Consider the following 21961-nt stretch of genomic DNA (forward strand, 5'->3'; position numbering starts at 1 on the left):
CCTTTGCATAAGAAGATAATATTTCATTGTCATTAAACTCACATAGGTAGGGGAGGTGTTTTTTAGGGTTCTTAGAGCAACAAGTAAAATCATAAATTTCACAAAGATTCCAAGCATAACACAACAATCTGTTTATTTGATCCCATAAGAGTCTCCCTTTTTCAGACAAACGGTGACACACAAAATGAGCATGCTCATCTAAAGATTTCCCATCAACCAGGCTAGTTGGGGTTTCAGCACGAGCGCATAAGGATCGAAGATGATCCAAGTAGAACACTTTAAGTGGATCCATATCAATAGATTTTTAGCAAGCAAAGATGCAAGCAAATGGAAGGCACAAGGAAACACAAACAAAGATACATACGGGAAGAAGGCAAAGGTTTTCGAAAATCATTTTAGAAGTGGGGGAGAGGAAAATGAGAGGCAAATGGCAAATAATGTAATGCGAGGGATAAGAGTTTGTGATGGGTACTTGGTATGTCTTGACTTGATGCAACCTCCCCGGCAACGACGCCAGAAATCCTTCTTGCTACCTCTTGAACATGCATTGGTTTTCCCTTGAAGAGGAAAGGGTGATGCAGCAAAGTAGCGTAAGTATTTCCCTCAGTTTTGAGAAACAAGGTATCAATCCAGTAGGAGATTACACGCAAGTCCCTCGTACCTGCACAAACAAACAAGAACCTCGCAACCAACGCGATAAAGGGGTTGTCAATCCCTTCACGGTCACTAAACAAAAATGAGATCTGATAGAGATAATAAGATAAATATTTTTAGTATTTTTGTTGTATAGATTGGAAAATAAAGATTGCAAAATAGAAATAGCATGTTGATAGGAAAATAATATGATGGAAGATAGACTCGGGGGCCATAGGTTTCACTAGTGGCTTCTCTCAAGATAGCAAATTCTACGATGGGTAAACAAATTACTGTCGAGCAATTGATAGAAAAGTGCATAGTTATGAGAATATCTAGGCATGATCATGTATATAGGCATCACGTCCGTGACAAATAGACCTAAACGATTCTGCATCTACTACTATTACTCCACATGGACCGCTATCCAGCATGCATCTAGAGTATTAAGTTCATAAGAACATAGTAATGCATTAGGCAAGATGACATGATGTAGAGGGATAAACTCAAGCAATATGATATAAACCCCATCTTTTTATCCTCGATGGCAACAATACAATGCGTGCCTTGATGCCCCTGTTGTCACTGGGAAAGCACACCACAAGGTTGAACCCAAAGCTAAGCACTTCTCCCATTGCAAGAAAGATCAATCTAGTATGCCAAACCGAACTGATAATTCGAAGAGACTTGCAAAGATATTAAATCATGCTTAAAATAATTCAGAGAAGAATCAAATATTGTTCATAGATAATCTTGATCATAAACCCACAATTCATCGGATCTCGACAAACACACCGCAAAAAGAATTATATCGAATAGGTCTCCAAGAGAATCGAGGAGAACTTTGTATTGAGATCCAAAGAGAGAGAAGAAGCCATCTAGCTAATAACTATGGACCAGAAGGTCTATGGTAAACTACTCACACATCATCGGAGAGGCTATGGTGTTAATGTAGAAGCCCTCCGTGATCGATTTCCCCTCCGGCGGAGCATCGGAAAAGGCCCCAAGGTGGGATCTCATGGGTACATAAGTTTGCGGCAATGGAAATAGGGTTTTTGTGGTGCTCCTGGATGTTTTCAGGGTATATGGGTATATATAGGAGGAAGAAGTACGTCGGTGGAGCTGCAAGGGGCCCACGAGTGTGGGGGGCGTGCCCACCCCCCTGGGGCGCGCCCTCCTGCCTCGTGGCCTCCTTGCTTCTTTCTTGACATCCACTCCAAGTCTCATGGATCATGTTTGTTCCAAAAATAACTCTCCTGAAGGTTTCATTCCGTTTGATATTCCTTTTCTGTGAAACACTGGAATAGGCAAAAAAACAGCAATTTGCACTGGGCCTTTGGTTAATAGGTTATTCCAAAAAATAATATAAAAAGGTATATTAAATCCCATTAAACATCCAAAATAGATAATATAATAGCATGGAGCAATCAAAAATTATAGATACGTTGGAGATGTATCAGCATGCAGTATCAATTGCCTCAGGCCAGAAGCGAGGAGGCATCTTGTACTCATCAAGCATAGTGCAGGCCATCTCAACAAGTGTCCTGTTCTTGCGCTCCATGGCGCCATTCTACTGAGGAGTATAAGGAGCAGATAACTCATGAGTAATACCAAGTTCATCAAGATAGTCATCAAGACTAGTGTTCTTGAACTCAGTTCCATTGTCACTTCTGATGTGCTTGATCTTCACACCAAAGTTGGTTATAGCCCTTGAGGAAAATCGTTTCAAGACTTCCTGCACTTCAGTTTTGTAAGTGATGATATGCACCCATGTATAACGAGAATAATCATCAAGAATGACAAAGCCATATAGAGATGCAACATTTGTGAATGTGGCATAATGAGTAGGGACAAAGAGATCCATGTGAAGCAATTCAAATGGACGAGTGGTAGTCATGATGGTCTTTGAGGGATGCTTGGCCTTGGTCTTATTTCTATCTTCACAAGCTCCACATAAATGGTCCTTGAGGAATTTGACACCCTCGATGCCAATGACATGCTTCTTCTTCAGGAGCGTGAGCAAGTTCCTCATGCTAGCATGACCAAGTCGTCGATGCCATAGCCAGCCTTCTGAAGCTTTTGCAAGTAGACATGTAGCAGGTTGTGGTCCTGTAGAGAAATCAACAATATACAAATCTCCTCTCCTAAAGCCTTCAAAGAATTTGGAATTGTCAGATTCCATGATCACAACACAATGATACTTGCCAAAGACAACAATCATATCAAGATCACAAAGCATTGAGACAGACATGAGGTTGAACCCTAAGGACTCGACAAGCATGACTTTGTCCATGTGTCGATCCTTTGAGATTGCAACCTTACCTAGACCCAATACCTTGCTTTTGCCTTTGTCAGGGTAGGTGATATGCTTCAGATGCGATGGAGATAAAGCAGTGTCCTTCAATAAGCTCCTGTCACCAGTCATGTGATTTGTACATCCACTATCGAGGACCCACTTAGTGGCTTTGGGTTGATTATCCTACAGATGAATTAGTGCAGCTTACGAACTCATATACTTCATCAGTGAAGAATATGACATCAAATTCATCAAGCGATAGAACAGGTAAGGTAGTATGAGGATGTGAGAAATGAAAATTCATTTCTTCATGATTAGCTTGCGTCCTTTCAAGCATATTCAGGTCTCCAGAAAGTTCTTCAGACGTTTAGGTTCGTCTGGAGACCTGACCCTGCATAAGAAGTTAGTTCTTTTTCTTCACCACCCACATCTGAAGGGGTGTCAAAGAGTTCGTCATTATGCGAGCTCCATAAGAGAAAGGTGGCATAGGTGCCAATCCACTTTGCTTCACATAAGAGGGGTTAGGGTATGCATATGAGTAAGCAGAGAAATTCTTCGAGGATTTATGAACATAATGATTTGAAGAATAATGCATATATCCATAACCCTTAGCCTTTCCCTGCGAAACAGAGGTGTTAGCACAATGATGTTCATATGAGGACTTTGATCCATGTGAGGAATGTGGTCCATATGAGGACTTGGATCCATATGAAGACTTTGGTCCATATGAAGAATTTGATCTAGGGTTCATATTCTTCACAGGTGGTGTCATGATGACATTCACCTGAAGACTTTCAAGGCACCTTTTGGGAACCCTGATTTTCTTCATAGGAGGACCATTCCTGTAGTTAGTGCCAACATATCTAGCAAATACTTCACCATTCTGATTTTTGAATAGTTTATAATTGGAGTCAAATGACTCATCAGAAGAATATGAAGATTCACATGTAAAGCCAGATAAAGTAGATGGATCCACTAAAGGTCCCTTTGCAGCAACCCATGAGGTTTTGGGATACTTCTCATGTTTCCAGTAGGTCCCATCAGCATTGAGTTTCCTCTCAAAGGCAATACCCTCTTTCCTAGGGTTCCTGTTGAGGATCTGCTTCTTAAGCACATCACAAAGAGCCTAATGCCCTTTGAGGCTTTTGTACATGCCTGCCACATGCAATTCCTTCAGTCCTGCATGGTCAGTAATACTAGCAGCATCCTCAGATGAGGAATTAGTGATAGCAGAGATAGTTGAAGAATTTTTAGCAATAGAAGCATTTGAACTTTCAGGTGAAGAATTAACAGATTCACGTTCAATGCACTTCAAACATGGAGGAATAAATTCTTCCTGAGTAGCGCTGATTTGTTGAGCAAGTAATGAATCACGCTCCTTTTGAAGATCTTCATAACACACTCTTAACTTCTCAAGATCTTGCTTTCTTTGAAGAAATTCATAAGAAAGCTTCCCATGATCAGATAAGATAGTGTTATGATGACTCTGAAGATTATCAAACTTAGTCTAAAGTCTCTGAAGGCTTTCAGCCAAAGCTTTCGACTGATCCATTTCTTCACCCAACATATCATCGCTCTCATCCAGCATGTTTTGAACTTTTTCCAAAACTCTTTGTTGTTTAGTGGCAAGGGAAGCAAGTTTGATATAGATGGGTCCAAATTCATCACCAGATTCATCATCACTAGACTTAGATAGATAGCATTCAGTTACCTTGGCACCTTTTGCCATAAGGCATGGTGAAGGGAATGATGATTCCGGATTGAAAGTCACAGCCTTGTGCGATTCCATGAACTCCCCAAACCAGGGATCATGATGAGTTTGATGACCTTAATAGACCTTAGATAGACAGTCCCAGATGAGCTTCGCATGGCAGAGATGCATAACATTCTTGAACTAATTTTGCGACAAGCCAGAGCAGATGATGTCTTTCGCCGTGAGGTTAAGTAGAGTGTACTTGTGAATATCATCAGCCTCCGCCATCTTGCATAGGTCAGTAAGACCAATCCCAGTGACGGTCCAAAGTTCATTGTTCATCGCCATGAGGCGCTTCTTCATCGTGGCCTTCCACTTGGGATAATCATGACCGTCAAAGATGGGGCATGTCACTGTCTTCATTCGTACGGTCGACATAACTAAAACTCCAGACGGTTAAACCAAAATCACACAGAACAAGGGAGTACCTAGCTCTAATACCAATTGAAAGTGTGTTAAGTTGACTAGAGGGGGGTGAATAGGCGATTTTTATAAATTCTTCACTAAGGAATTTCAGGGTGAGGAAATTCCAAAGCGAAGAACTACTTGCAGCGGAATAAGTACTCAGATGCAGACATGACATAACTTAAGCATGGACACCATGATGAATTGGAAACAAAACACAGAGTACATAAATCATAAGCACAGGATAAACTAGAATGAAGACAAACAGACTGAAGAAATTGAGCTGAGGAAATTGAGAATGTCTTCAGTCAAAGTCTTCAACCAGATATGAACAGGTACACAACACAGTAATGAAGAAATGAAAGGGTTGAGGAAATGGAACCAGTAAGCTCGGTGAAGATAATGATTTGGTAGACCAGTTCCAACTGCTGTGATAGTTGTATGTTTGTTTAGAGCGGCTAGGTATTTAAACCTGAGGAAACACAATCCTCACTGTATTCTCCTTGAACTAAGGTCACACAGACCTCGTCTAATCACTCATGGTAAGTCTTCAGGTGACTTCCAAACCTTCACAGACTCGGTCACTCGGCGATCCACAATTTCCTCTTGGATGCTCTAGACCATGACGCCTAACCATCTGGAGGATGCATAGTCCTCATAGGTAACAGGCGTCGGTTCCAAACAGGAACAATCTCTTTAGTGATGCTCAATCACTTTGGGTTTGTAGGTGTTTGGTTTGGGGTTTTGGGTTTTTCCTCACTTGATGATTTTCGCTCAAAGTTCTCGGAGGATGGGATGCTCTCAATGACAAGTGTTAGTTTCTCGCGGAGCAGCCAACCAGCTAGTGGTTGTAGGGGGTGACTATTTATAGCCTAGGGAGCAGCCCGACATGATAAAACATAAATGCCCTTCAATGATATGACCATTAGGTGGGTAGATATTTTGGGACAGCTGGTGCATAGCACAGCAATGGTCGGAAATTTGATATTCAAGTTCCTCAGGGCTATCATGTTCCTCACTTGTAGGCAATCCGCACTGGCGAATTCCTAACTCCTTAGTCAGGACAAATTCCTCAGAGACCAGAAGAACTTCGTCTCTGTCACTGAAGAAATTGACTGAACTGTATGAGATTTCCAATGGCTTCACTAGAAGGGATTGGTAGGTGTAGGATTTTGAGTTGAGCATCACCTCGAAACTTTTCCTTAGTTTTACCTCGACCCCCTTTAACAGTACTGTGTTTCCTATGACTCAAGAAAGAGAAAATGAAACTACGAAAACAAAAGTCTTCACGCTTTATGTTCCTCGCATGAATATCAAGTCTTCACGGTCACACCAATTTCTTCACTTTCAAAGTCTTCAAAAATCGAAAGTCTTCAGTTGAAGACATTCATTTTTAGGGGTCAACTTTCACTGTAAATCTCAAACTCCACATAGACTTATAGACATGTGTACACTCACAAATGCATTAGTCCCTTAACCTATAAGTCTTCAATACACCAAAATCACTATGGGGCACTAGATGCACTTACAATAACAGTTGCACGAGTCCACGGAGGCCTCCACCCACGAAAGGTCCACGAAGAAGCAACCTTTTGTCTATCCCACCATGGAAATCGCCCACGAAGGGCTTGCCTCACTTGGGTAGATGTCGGTGCAATAGACCCCGGGTATGTTGCCCAACTGTGCATAGGCACAAGATCAAGATTGGAGCACCAGCTCAAGTTAGAGGTTGAAGAACCAAGAGACTTGAAGAACCAACATGCAGCTTAGAGAGATCGAGATCGAGCCAAGGGAACATGATATCGGCAAGAGAAGGGCCTCCCTCATCGGGCAGGCGAGCCGGGCAAGGGGCCATGCCACCACTAGAAGCAAGCAACCAAGACTCCCTGGCAGCGCCTGCCGGGGCTTGCGGGGCCTGAACCACCCTGCCAATCACGCAAGTACGGCCCACGTCGTCAATCGGTGTAATGTCAAGCCGCAAGGTGATTAAGTGGCAGTATTCGCCACATGGCAGCCATCTCCTACAGAAGAAATCCACGGGTGACACCCGTCCAGCAACGTGTCAAGAGAACAGATGAGGAGCTGGCAAGATAAGCCCGGCATGCCTTGCCGGGCAGCTAGTGATGTGACACTGAGCAGTGCATTTAATGCACTCTGCCTGCTCGCAGAGTTAGGTATGATAGCACTATTTGCTATCATATCAGTGGGTAATGACTGTTTTGCCACTGTGGTGACCCCTTAATCTATAAAAGGAGGCACATGGCAATCGTAGGAGGGCGTTAGAGGGTTGCAAACTTGACAAACCCAAGCCACCATACACTTGTGGTCACCGTAGCCCGGAGGCAGGCCTTGCCGGGCAAGTGTACCACACATCACCATGTTCATTTTCACCATCAATCCACCAAAGCAGGAGTAGGGTCTGACGCCTCGCGGCGGCCCGAACCTGGGTAAATTGCTTGTGTGCTCTCTACTCTGCTGCCACACAATGGTCTACTCTTTGTGAAACACGGTGTCCCCCGCCGAACCAGCAAGTGGTCACGGATATCCCGCGACATCTTTGGTGCGCCAGGTAGGGCGCTCGCTTCTGCGAACCTGAAAGCGCGCGCATCACGTCATCTTCATCGCCATTTTAATCTTCGACGATGCCATCGACCATGGCGCCCAAGAAGAAGAAGTCCGGCCCTTCGGCCCAGCCATCCACCTCAAAGGCTCGGCCACCCGCGACCACAGATGCCGTGGGGGATGCGGGGACAAGTGAGGACGTGAGCGCTGCTAGGGCATGGCAGGAGCAGGTGGCACCATCGCCACTCCCCGTGCGGTAGGCACGGGGGCTGGAGGCTTTGGAGGAGAACAACTTCAGCAACGTTTTGACAGTCAAGCTCCGCAAGGTATGGATGGGAGCGTGACTCCATTTACATCCCTTCCTCCCATCGACGGAGCCGCGGACCCTCGAGCGCCATCACCGCATGACCCCGCTGCCCAGGTGGCCGTCCCACCGCAGCGCGAGCGCACCATTGCCGCCGCCACCGCGGGCACTGTCAGGAGCCAGGCAATGGTGCAGTCGAGGTCATCAACTTCCAGGCCAAGCACAGCCACAGAGGCTATGGCGCGGGACCAACTGCTACTAAGGTTCCTATCAGCAGCCGAGCAAATGGATGAAGGGTGTGGCACCATCCAGAGTCTGCTCGGTTTCACTGAGGCTGGGGGCTCGCGGCGCGCTGGCCCGCCACGACCTCCCCAAGTGACGATGACTTCTCGCACTACTGGCCAAATGGAGGGCGCTGTCCCTACCGTGTAGTCCCCACCACAACAGCAGGCGCGGGCGCAGCAAGATCAAGATCCCGACAACATCTCGATGGTCTCTTCCGACCCTCGAGAACGTCCGGGCCAACGGCGCACCCCGGAAGATAGGCGGCGGGGATTCGCGCGCGTCATTGTGGGACGACCTCTCGATGACCTCCGCAAGACCAACGGGTGCGGTAGCCTCAATGTCGATGAGCCTCCATTCGGTGTTGGCGGGTGCCTACCTTTCGAGGTTGACTGCCCTGCCTTTACGCGCGAGCTACAGCAAGTCCAATGGCCTTCCGTACGCACGTTCAAGCCGGAGATACCCGAGAAGTACGACGGGAGGCTGAACCCGGTAGAGTTCCTAAGCATCTACACCATCTCTATTCAGGCTGCCGGGGGAAGAGACGAGATGGTGTTCGCCAACTACTTCCCGTTGGCTCTAAAGTCCAACGTGAGGTCTTGGCTCATGCACCTGCCGGAGAACTCCATTTCATCATGGGCAGACTTGTGCCATGAGTTCATCAGTGCCTTCACCGGTGGCCACTAGGAGCCCGGCAGGCCCAGCGACCTACATCTTCTCTAGTAGAAAGAAGGAGAAACTCTCTGTACGTATTTACAAAGATTCAGTAAAGTCATAGGAATATTACGAATATCCATCCTGCAGTTGTTATAGTAGCCTTCTAGTCCAGTGTGCGCAACTTTCACATTCGTTCTAGGTTGAATGTGCGGTTGCCCGAGACTGTGAAGGAGCTGTACACACTAATGGACAAGTGTGCTCAGATGCAGGAAGGAAGGAAGTTGCCCGAAGAGGAGGATTGCATCAATGTTGATTCAGAGAAAGAAGATGAATCAACCAGTCTAAGAAAGGGCAAGAAGCGCAACAAGAAGCCAAGAGATAAGACAGTGATGACTGTGGAAGGTTCTAGCATGCCTAGTACTGGCAAGAAGGCCAAGGCTGAGGCCCCTGGCAAGGAAGTTGCCGCGTGCACTGCCTACCGGGAAGCCACTACCGCGGAGAAAGCCAAGAAAGGTGAAGGGCCGTATTGCAAGATCCACCGGACCAAGGGCCACGACCTCCATGAATGTTATCAAGTTGAGCAGTTTGTCAAGAGACAGAGAGCAGAGTATGATAAGCGTGATAAGGAGAAAGGTCAGAATGCTGCTGGGGGAAAGGCCCGAGGCAATGAAGCAAACCGCCCCAGCAAACCCTTTCTGAACCAAGGAAAACCTGTCAGGGGCCAAGAGAAGGAAACCTGTGATGATATGAGTGGTGGAGGGAATGAAGAGAAAACCAGTGAGCAGGAATTTCATAGGGCCACTGACGCCTTATGCATTGATGGGTGCGTCCTTGCACTCCTCCCATCGCCAGCTCAAGCGATGGGCACGAGAGGTCAGTGCTGTGGAGCCAGCGCCAGAGGCCCGGAAGCCGCTCAAATGGTCCCACACACCCATCATCTTTAATGAGGAGGACCACCCTCACCGCACCACCGCAGTAGGGTGTTTGCCGTTGTTGGTTTCCCCAACAATTCGCAACCTCGAGGTCACAAAGATGTTAGTGGATGGTGGGGCCGGGTTGAATCTGATTTCCCCAGTAGTTATTGTCGGTGTCAAAACCGGCGGATCTCGGGTAGGGGGTCCCGAACTATGCATCTAGGATCGATTGTAACATGAGATGGGGGACACAAGGTTTACCCAGGTTCGGGCCCTCTCTATGGAGGTAATACCCTACTTCCTGCTTGATTGATCTTGATGAATATGAGTATTACAAGAGTTGATCTACCACGAGATCGTAATGGCTAAACCCTAAAAGTCTAACCTGGCTATGATTCTTCGAGGATTCAGACCTAGCCCTCCGGTTTATATAGACACAGGAGGGATCTAGGGTTACACAAGGTCGGTTACAGAGAAAGGAATCTTCATAGTTGGTCGCCAAGCTTGCCTTCCACGCCAAGGAGAGTCCTATCCGGACACAGGTAGAGTCTTTGGTCTTTATATCCTTATGGCCCATCAGTCCAGCCCATATGCAATAGATCGGACACCCGAGGACCCCATAGTCCAGGACTCCCTCAGTATCCCCTGAACCAGGCTTCAATGACAATGTGTCCGGCGCACAGATTGTCTTCGGCATTGTAAGGCGGGTTCCACTTCCCGAATAGTCCAAGATAGTCTTCGGATAAAACGAAGGTGTCCAGATCTGCAACACAAGTACCGCACACAACCGTAGGGAATATAATATTTCACGAGTCCCATCTGCTGACAACTTTTTGCAAGATGACATCACGTCTGTTGGGTCACTATATCGAACTATTTTTGTCTGTCGTTCCGTGTTTCGAGATGCGGTTTCCATTGGCATGTATTGTCAAAGTAGAGATCGTGTCCCCTTATTGTGGGATTCTCATCAATACGGGCGTGGATAACCCAACCATGCCGTTTACACAGCCCTTGGGAATAGGCGAGTTTTAGGGCGAGTGGGGAGGCGTTTGATATTCACTGCCTTTATAAGGGGATAAGGATTCCCCTTCTTCTCCCACGCCTTCTCTCTTCCTCTTCCCTTCCACTCTTGAGCTCTAGCACCCAATTTCTCCTCTTTCCCACCCAAGGAAGCACTCAACCATGTCCGGATCCGGAGGTCAAGGCAAGTGGATGGCCTCCACTATCAAAGAGAAAGACATTACCGAGCTTCGGGCGGCCGGGTATCTGGCGAAGGAAATCGCCCACCGTCTTCCAGCCCAGGGGCAAGTCATCCACACCGAAGCCCAACGAGAGGGTGGTATTCATCCCTCATTTCCTCCGTGGGCTAGAGTTTCCACTCCACCCTTTTGTCCGCGGGCTAATGTACTATTACGGGATAGACTTCCATGATCTATCCTTGAACTCCTTCCTCAACATCTCGGCATTCATTGTCGTGTGTGAGGCCTTCCTCCGCATCCAACCCCACTTCGGGCTGTGGCTCAAGGTCTTCAACGTGAAACCGAAGGTGGTGGATGGCCAGCACGCGGAGTGCGGAGGCGCAATGGTGTGTAAGCTGACCAATGTCTCCTAGCCGAAAGGCACTTTCGTGGAGACTGTCAAGGAATGGTAGAAACAGTGGTTCTACATCACAGAATCCCACCGCGCCAACTGGGCCGTAGCTGCCGAATTCAACTCCGATGCTTCAATGCGGCTCACCTCCTGGGTTGAGAAGAGCCCGAACTGGTGTTCGCCAGATGAGCTGATAGCGCTGCAGACGCGCGTTCAAAGCATGGTGGACAAAGATATCAAGCTCGTCGATGTAATCCAGGTGATGCTAGTTCACCGGATTCTCCCGTGCCAAAGCCGAAGCCCCCTTTATGGGAGTTTAATCCGAAGAAGCACCATACCCTGAAGAGGGTCTTCGAAACAACTCACGAAGATGCTTGGAAGTTGCTCTTCAAGGGCAATGGGACACCACCGGCCACAGACTCAGACCGCAGGCATGACATCAACCACCTCGCCAACGAAGTACGTTATTTTTTAATGCATCCTCTACTTGCTTGTTTCAAGGATGATATTTGAGCTTTTATATCATTGCTTCTTCAGGAATGGATGGAGAGGGCGAAGCGGATCTAGTGTTCGGCTCCGCAGCCTGAAGAACCAGTCATCCCGCATTTAGCAAAGATGCTGGTGCCGGCGCCCTATAAGGCGTCAGAGAAGAAGGCCAAGGGGAAGAACAAGGGGGTCCGGAGTGGCCCCGCCGCAAGGGCGCTTCGGACGTGATGTCTGAAGACAAGACCCGCTCCTCCGCCGCTAAAGACGACGACGATGAGGAGGAGGAGGAGGAGGAGAGCGATTCTCCCCTTGACGGGGGGAGGAAGAAGAGGGCGGCCTCCACAACTCTGGAGGCGGAGGCGCCCAAGAAGGGGGAAAGGCCCACTCGTGGGCAGCTCCGCATGGAACATCGACAGTAGTCCGAAGCGACGCCCCCGGAACAAGCCCCCTGGCTGCATCGTAAGTGCTAAGAACCCGTACACGTCCAATTATCTGGCCTTTCCTACTTATGGTATTTTATCATGTTTAATCATGTCATTGCAGTCTGGCCCACGATAGCTCCCAGCGATCCTCATCGAGAGGCTCGTTGGACTCAAAGGAGATGGCTAGCGAGACACCGCCGGCTGCTTACTCTCCCAAGGCCGAGGGAGATGACGAGGTGCTGTCCCAAAGGACCTTCCCAGGCCAGGGAGAGGTTCGGGAGGCCGTCAAGGTAGCGCCGGAGGGTGACACCTCGGCCGCCGGACACATGGGGGAACAGGCCCCCATGGAGACTGACGATGGGGGCCATGCTCAATTCCCCCCCCCCTCCGAGCACGGATCCAGAGACCCATACGTCCTCGGAGTCCAACAAGCAGCCTCCTTCAAGAGAAGGAGGTGTGCCCATCCCGCCGGCGACCTCTGTCCAACCAAAGGCGCCGGATAATCTATTGGAAGCGCTATGAGGCGCTTCCATTGTGGAAGAACACCGTATCCTTATCGGTACGATGATTGAGAAGGTTCAGTCCGTTAAGAGCGGTCTGACCGAAGCCTGCAGCGGCCTGCTGACAGGTTTTGAGGTAAGCAACATATAACCGAGAACATCCCAATATAGACAGTAGCCCCTGAGACACTATCCGGTGTTCGGAAAGAAAAGTCGGGCAGAGGATCAATTAAATTTCACAGGAAGCTAACCAAATTGTGTCTGATTTGAATAAGCAGGCGTCGCTGCTGGCCGCGACCTGTCACACTGCCGAAGTCTCCGGACTAAAGCAGAAACTGGAGCGGGCCGTAGAAGAGCTCGGCCAGGCGAGGAAGCATCTAGAGGACCTGCAAGGTATGTAGTGACTCGCTATGTATTAGGAAAGAATAAATGATATATACTGACCATAGTGTCATGATATGTGTAGGGGTGATGACCGAGGTCGAGGCCCTGAAAAAGGCCCTGGCCGAAGCCGAGGGAGAAGTTGTCAAGGAGCAGGCTGCTCGTAAAAAGCATAAGGCCAGGCTGAACGAGGTCCATCAAGAGCTCCAAGATGCTATCCAGAAGTATGAGGCCTAGGAGGGAGATGTTTCTGCTCGAGAGGTCGAACTCTCAAAGGCTCACCAAAGTGCGGAAGCGGCCCAGGTTGAAGCCCAGGGTGCCCTCCAGGAGATCCAGGAGGCCAAGAAGATCGCAGCGGGTAAGGCATTTAGTATGCAAAGTAAGCATGTGAAGAAGAAATATCTCCTACTAACCCGCATTCGGAGTTCTCCAGGGGCATTTGCAGATCTGCCGCGTAGTGTGTCCGACGCCGCGGAGTTATTTCGAGTTGAAGAAAGGAGCTCGGCGGAGAAATTGTTCTAGTCGCAGTATCTTGAGCCAGAGCATCCCGTGCCCTTCACCGATCAGCTAAAATAGCTGGTGGAGCTACATAGGGTGGCCGAACTAGCCATGAAGGATTTGATAATCCGGCTATGGCCAGCCGAAGCTATGCCTGGCAGCTACTTCGGACTCGTGAAGCGGCTGGTGAACGCATGTCCTCGACTAGACGTCGTCAAGCGATCGGCCTACATTGAAGGTGCGCACATGGCCTTCGCCCGCGTCAAGATATGGTGGGCGAAGATGGACGCCGTCAAGCTAACGACCGAGGGGCCGCCAGAGTGCAAGGAGCACCGCACGCCTAAGCGGTATTTTGCAGTCCTGGAGGGGTCGCGCATTGTAGCAACGCAATGTGCGCAAGACACTATTTTCGAATGAATACAATCATGTTGTCTTTGCCCTATATGATGAAACAAAATTGTTATGTAATATAATGTTTAGTTAAAAAATTATCCTCCTGTGTGGCTGTGTTATGTGAAATCTGAGACTTGGCCAGTCGTTGGCTTTTGCCCCCACGTAGGAAATACGGGGGTGTTCGGGATCTAATCTAAACACTCTTGATCCAATTGTTTGGTCCTTGAAGGAGGTGTTTAGCGAGACGAACCAGGCAATCAGACTATGCGGCTTTAGCACTCTCACTTAGCCATAGGAGTTTGACAAATAGAAATATAGGCGCAGCACCTAGTATCCGAACTAGGATGCTATAAACACTTGATTGGGTAAGTACCAATCCCTCGCGTAATGTGGAAAAAAGATTTGAGACCTCCGAAGAGCTGACCGGCTCTCGCCGCATCATGACAGTCAGTTTTCGGCTTTCTCTACTAAGGTGCTCACTTGGGTAAACCAGGGCACACTCGCAGTAGTTCTCCCTTTACTACCCTAGCCAATACAGCGGAACGTAAGGTAGTAAGCACAAGAGCCGGGCAACCCAACTATTGACCAAAGACAAGATTCAGATCCAATGCATATAGTGCTAAATTCGGGGTGCCGAACTGTACTGTAAAAGTGTTCGGACTTTTGTTGCCATGCTGTGGGGTGTAATGAAGCCCCTGGCAAATTGAAACGCACCGGACTGTACGGGTGTTACCTGATAGATTTACCAGAAAAAGAAAAGAAAAAAAGGAAGAAAAAGAAGAACAAGTGGTAAGCTAGAGCCGTAAAAATTTGGGCCACAAACTGCTTCTATTATAATTTCCTTGGTGAGTTAAAGCACATTTATACAAGTAGTATGATGAGCAGAAGGCTATTTACTATGCCTTAACCAAGGGAGAGCTGCGTGTGGGTCCTGAAAACGGGTAAAGGGGGTCGTTGAAGAGACCACCTAAAAATTCCCATGTACGTCCATGCTTCTTGTTGCCTTGGTGTTTTTGTCCTTCGAAAAGAATCAATGGTCAAGCCGCCAGAAAAGGCATGTGTAAAAGAGAAAAAGAAAGGAAATATTGAAATTATGTGTGTCTAGGGCGGTCGAGCCGTATTCCGGATCACAAGCTCATTATGCCTCCACCCGTGCCCATGGTATTTTTAGTGCGTAATTATGTATGCGCGGTACAGTTGTCGCCACTTGGTCGGGACTAGGACGGATGCTAAATTGCTAGTCGAGCTCCTAACGAGCCGAGCTGTCCTTCTGTGGAATAGTTCGAACTCTCTTGACAATGTCTGGGGGATCAGCTACCGAATTGAGTTTTTGCCTGAAAAGGCCGCCCTGTACCTCTGCCGCTAAGGCAACGGTGTGATCCTTGGTGCGGAGGGAGCGTTCTGTGTTTCCATTGACTGTTATGACGCTGCGTAGTCCTGACATCTTGAGCTTGAGATAAGCGTAGTGTGGCACCTCATTGAATCGAGCAAATGTGGTTCGTCCGAGCAGTGCATGGTAGCCGCTACGAAAGGGGACGATATCGAAGATTAACTCCTCACTTTGGAAGTTGTCCGGAGATCCGAAGACACCGTCTAGTGTGATTGAGCCCGTGCAGCGGGCCTCTATGCCCGGTATGACTCCTTTAAAGGTAGTCTTTGTGGGCTTGATCCGCGATGGGTTGATGCCCATTTTGTGCATTGTATCCTGATAGAGCAAGTTGAGGCTGCTCCCACCGTCCATCAGGACTCGCGTCAGGCGAAACCCATCAATTATTGGGTCCAGGACCAGTGTAGCTGAACCGCCGTGACGGATACTGGTCAGATGATCCCGGCGATCAAAAGTGATCGGGCATGACGACCATGGACTAAATTTTGGGGCGGCTGGCTCTATCGCGTATACGTCCGTGAGCGTGCGCTTGCGCTCCCTCTTGGGGATGTGGGTGGCGTATATCATGTTCACCGTTTTGACCTGAGGGGAAAATTTCTTCTGTCCCCCTGTGTTCGGCGGCCGGGGCTCCTCATCGTCGTCTTCGCTTTGCGATCCCTTATCCTTGTTTTCGGCATTTAACTTGCCTTCCTATTTAAAAACCCAACAATCTCTATTGGTATGATTGGGTGGTTTGTCTGGGGTGCCATGAATCTGGCACAGATGATCAAGTATGCGGTCCAAGCTAGATGGGCCCGAATTGTTCTTTTTGAACAGCTTCTTTCGCTGACCGGACTTAGAGCCACTGAATCTGGCATTGACCGCCGTATCCTCGGTGTTGTCATTATTGTTTCGACGCTTGTATCTGTTGCATTGAGACTTGTCGTTGCTATTTTTAGCTTCAGGGGTGCTGGCGGTGCTGAGGGAGTCCTGGATTAGGGGGTCCTCGGACAGCCGGACTATATACTTTGCTTGTACTATCGGATTATGAAGATACAAGATTGAAGACTTCGTCCCGTGTCCGGGTAGGACTCTCCTTTGCGTGGAAGGCAAGCTTGGCAATTCGAATGTGTAGATATCCTCCCTTGTAACCGACTCTGTGTAACCCTAGCCCCCTCCGGGGTCTATATAAACCGAAGGGTTTAGTCCGTAGGACAACAACAATCATAATCATAGGCTAGCTTCTAGGGTTTAGCCTCTACGATCTCGTGGTAGATCAACTCTTGTAATACTCATATCATCAAGATCAATCAAGCGGGACGTAGGGTATTACCTCCATCAAGAGGGCCCGAACCTGGGTAAACATTATGTCCCCCGCCTCCTGTTACCATCCGCCTTAGACGCATAGTTCGGGACCCCCTACCCGGGATCCGCCGGTTTTGACATTGACATTGGTGCTTTCATTGAGAGTTCCATTGTGTCATCACCGTAAGGCTTGATGGCTCCTTCGATCATCGGCAATGATGCGGTCCAGGGTGAGGTTTTTCTCCCCGGACAGATCTTCGTATTCGGCTGCTTCGTAGTGCGGGCCAACTCGCTTGGCCATTTGGAGCAGACCGATAGCTACGCCCCTGGCCATCAGGTCAGGTTTGGAAGCTTCAACTATACTACCGACATCCGCGGAGACTTGATCTTTGACGGATTCGAGCCCATGTCAGGTGCGCCGCACAGTCGCGGCGAGCATGAATTAGCTCTGCCACCGGACGGTGTTCGGGAGATCACACCTGTGGCTACCCCATCCCTCAAACCGGAGCAGATCATGCCGTCCGAGGACGGGTGGATGGACCCCGCCACGGAGGCCGCACACCCAGCAGCGATAGAGCCGAATACTAACTTCACTTCCTGTGAGACCTGTGTTGCCGGACCCTTGGATTCGTCCCCGGCCACAGGCTCTGAGCCGCCTGTGTCCGTGCCTATCGAATCTGATTGGGCACCGATCATGGAGTTCACCTCCACGGATATCTTTCAGCACTCGCCCTTTGGCGACGTGCTAAATTCATTAAGGTCTCTCTCCTTGTCAGGAGGCCCTTGGCCGAAATGTGTCCGGCTCGAGCGAGAAGCGGACGACGAAGAAATTCGTCCCCCACCCACCACCCACTTAATATCCACTGTCGACGACTTAACCGACATGCTTGATTTCGGCTTCGAAGACTTTGACGGTATGGATGACGATGCAGGAGAAGAACAGGAACCACCGCCCACAGGGCACTGGACAGCCACCTCATCATATGATATATACATGGTGGACACCCCCAAAGAAAGAGATGGCAATAAGGCAACGGAGGATAATCCCCTTGAGAAGCAATCTAAGCACCGGCGTTATCGGCGCTGCTCTAAGCTCCGCCATAGCAAAAGCAGCGATACCGGCACAAGAGACAATAACACTGCGGACAGTGCCGAAGACAATCCCCTCCAGCCAGGCTTAGAGCGGGAGGATGGGCAAGCTAGCCCTAAGGAACAGGCGACAGACGGAGAACTAGTGGATGACAATTACATGCCTCTCTCCGATGACGAGGTGAGCCTCGGCGACGAATAATTTATCGTGCCAGAGGATCCTGTCAAGCAGGAGCGCTTCTAGCGCCGACTTATAGCCACAGCAAAAAGCCTGAAGAAAAAGGAACAGGAGCTTCAAGCTGATCAAGATCTGCTAGCGGATAGATGGACCGAAGTGCTGGCAGCCGAGGAATACAAACTCGAGCACCCAATCAAAAGTTACCCAAAGCGCAGGTTGCTACCCCAGCTCGAGGAGGAAGCATTAAAGCCTACACTACTAGCGTATGATATGGCTGACCGGCCACCTCGTGGCCAAGACAAAGCGGCGTATCAACCCAAAGTCTAGCCCGCACCCCGTCGCCAGTCAAACAAAAACACCAAGGCCCGGGGCAACACGCGGGACCTGTGAGACGTATCGGAAAACAAAGCAGGACATACAAGATCGATCTACGGATCACGGGGGCGCGCCCCAATGAGTGACGACGTCCGTCACGCTGGATATACTAAAAGCAAATCCGGCCGGGCCGAATATAGCAAACAAGACTCGTATGAACTGTGTCGTGATATAGCCCGGCACAGAGGCGCCGCAAACCCCCTATGCTTCACCGATGAGGTAATGGATCACAAATTCCCAGAAGGTTTTAAACCCATGAATATTGAATCATATGATGGCACAACAGACCCCGCGGTATGGATCAAAGATTTCCTCCTCCACATCCACATGGCCTGCGGTGACGATCGACATGCCATCAAGTACCTCCCATTAAAACTCAAAGGACCTGCTCGACATTGGCTCAATAGCCTGCCGGCAAACTCCATTGGCAGTTGGGAGAACTTGGAAGAAGCATTCCTTGATAACTTCCAGGGCACTTATGTGCGACCACGGGATGCCGATGACTTGAGTCACATAACCCAATAGCCAGGGGAATCAGCCAGGAAATTCTGGACTCGGTTCCTAACTGAAAAGAACCAAATCGTCGACTGCCCGGATGCCGAGGACTTAGCAGCATTTAAGCATAACATCCGCGACGAGTGGCTCGCCCGACACCTCGGCCAAGAAAAGCCGAAGTCCATGGCAGCCCTCACGACACTCATGACCCGCTTTTGTGTGGGCGAGGATAGTTGGCTGGCTCGCAGGAACAACACTTCAAGAAACCCTGACAATTCAGATGCCAAAGATAGAAACGGCAGTCCACGTCACAACAGACACAAGCGCCGCAACAACGGCGACAACGCCGAAGACACCGCAGTCAATGCCGGATTCAATGGCTCTAAATCTAGTCAGCGGAAAAAGCCATTCAAAAGAAGCAATTCGTGCCCGTCCAGCTTGGACCGCATACTCGATCGTTCGTTTCAAATTCACGCCACCCCCGATAAACCAGCCAACCATACCAACAGAGAATGCTAGGTGTTCAAACAGGCCGGCAAGTTAAATGTCGAAAACAAGGAAAAGGGGCCGCATAGCGACGACGAGGAGGAGCCCCGGTCACCGAACATAGGAGGACATAAGAAATTCCCTCCCCAAATGAAAACGGTAAACATGATATACACAACCCATATTCCCAAGCGGGAACGGAAGCGTGCTCTAAGGGACGTCTATGCGATGGAGCTAGTCACCCCAAAGTTCGACCCATGGTCTTCTTGTCCGATCACCTTCGATCGCAGGGACCACCCCACCAGTATCCGTCATGGCGGTTCTTCCGCATTGGTCCTTGACCCCATCATTGACGGATTTCATCTCACTCGAGTCCTTATGGACGGTGGCAGCAGCCTGAACCTGCTCTATCAGGATATAGTCCGTAAAATGGGCATAGACCCCTCAAGGATCAAACCCACCAAAACCACCTTTAAAGGTGTCATCCCAGGTGTAGAGGCCTGTTGCACGGGCTCAATAAAACTGGAAGTAGTCTTAGGATCTTCGAACAACTTCCGAAGCGAAGAGTTAATCTTCGATACGTCCCCTTCCGTAGTGGCTACCATGCACTGCTCGGACGAACCGCATTTGCCAGATTCAATGCGGTACCGCATTATGCATACCTCAAGCTCAAAATGCCAGGACCTCGCGGGGTTATAATAGTTAATGGAAACACAGAACACTCGCTCCGCATGGAGGAGCACACTGCGGCCCTCGCAGCAGAAGCGAAAAGCAGCCTTATGAGGCAATCCGCCAATTCAGCGAAAAAGACCCCGGACACCTTCAAGCGAGTCTAGAGTACCCTGCAAGAGGATCGCCAGGCACGTTTAGAGCTCGCCTCGCAATTCGGCCTCCGTCCTAGTCCCAGTCAAGCGGCGAAATTTGCGCCGCGCGTACATAATTACGCACTCAAGGTACCATGGGCATAGGCAGAGGCACGGCTATGGCACGGCCCACAATGCGGCTCAAACTCTTCAGGACCCGTATACCTTTAACATTTTCTTTCTTTCAGGCCCCTATTCTCTGAAGGCCCTCTCCGATCGTCTGATTATCGGACACGTCACAGGAAAGAAACACCAAGGAAGCAAGAAGCTTTGACATACAAGGGAATCCTCAGGTGGTCTCTGATAATGATTGATATACCTGTTTTACATACCCACACGTAGCTTGACCTTGGATAGGACATGTCAAATAGTCCTATTTTTTACTTATTGCACTACATGTATGCATATGCTTTGACGTATCATTTAAATAACAATATACAACATCATCTCATTATTGTATTCCTTTCTCTTTTTTCCTGTATGCTTACTTACGACAAGTCGCACCCGTACATTCTGATACGACCAGTGCGCCAGGGGCTTCAGTTTACCCCATAACACGGCATGAAAAGTCTGAGCACTTTCGATAGTGTGGCACCCCGAACTTATAGCATTATATGCATCAGCTCCGAATCATGTTGAGGGAGTCCTGGATTAGGGGGTATCTGGATAGCCGGATTATATCGTTTGGCCGGACTATTGGACTATAAAGATACAAGATTGAAGACTTTGTCCTGTGTCCGGATGGGATTCTCCTTGGCGTGGAAGGTAAGCTTGGCAATACGGATATTTAGATCTCCTTCCTTGTAATCGACTCTATGTAACCCTAGCCCCCTCCGGTGTCTATATAAACCGGAGGGTTTTAGTCCGTAGGACAACATACAATCATACCATAGGCTAGCTTCTAGGGTTTAGCCTCTCCGATCTCGTGGTAGATCAACTCTTGTACTACTCATATTCTCAAGAATAATCAAACAGGACGTAGGGTTTTACCTCCATCATGAGGGCCCGAACCTGGGTAAAACATCGTGTCCCCTGCCTCCTGTTACCATCCGCCTTAGACGCACAGTTCGGGACCCCCTATCCGAGATCCGCCGGTTTTGACACCGACATTGGTGCTTTCATTGAGAGTTCCTCTGTGTCGTCATCATTGGGCTTGATGGCTCCTTCGATCATCATTAGCGATGCAGTCTAGGGTGAGACTTTTCTCCCCAGACAGATCTTTGTATTTGGCGGCTTCGCACTGCGGGCCAACTCGCTTGGCCATCTGGAGCAGATCAAGAGTTACGCCCCTGGCCACCAGGTCAGGTTTGGAAGCTTAAATTACATGGCCGACATCCACGGAGACTTGATCTTCGACGGATTCGAGCCCCTGCCGAGTACTCCGCACGATCACAATGAGCATGATTTAGCTCTACCATCGGACAGTGTGCAGGAGATCGCACCGGCAACCGCTCCAACCCTCAATTTGGAGCCGATTGCACCATCCACGGACAAGGGGATAGACCCCGCCACGGAGGCCACTCTCAGCGGTGACCGAGCCGAGTATCGACCTTACCCTTCACGAGAGCCGTGATGCCAAATTGCCGGATTCTTCCCCGGCCATGGACTCCAAACCGCCTACGCCCGTGCCGGGGGCGATGCTGATTCCCGCCAACACCTATGGGGACAGGGCCCCTTTCGGTTCGGTGGGGGGCGGAGAGCGTGCAAAGAGCGGATCGAGGCAGTGCA

This window comes from Triticum dicoccoides, chromosome 1A (assembly GCF_002162155.2).
Source record: "Triticum dicoccoides isolate Atlit2015 ecotype Zavitan chromosome 1A, WEW_v2.0, whole genome shotgun sequence".
NCBI lineage: Eukaryota > Viridiplantae > Streptophyta > Magnoliopsida > Poales > Poaceae > Triticum > Triticum dicoccoides.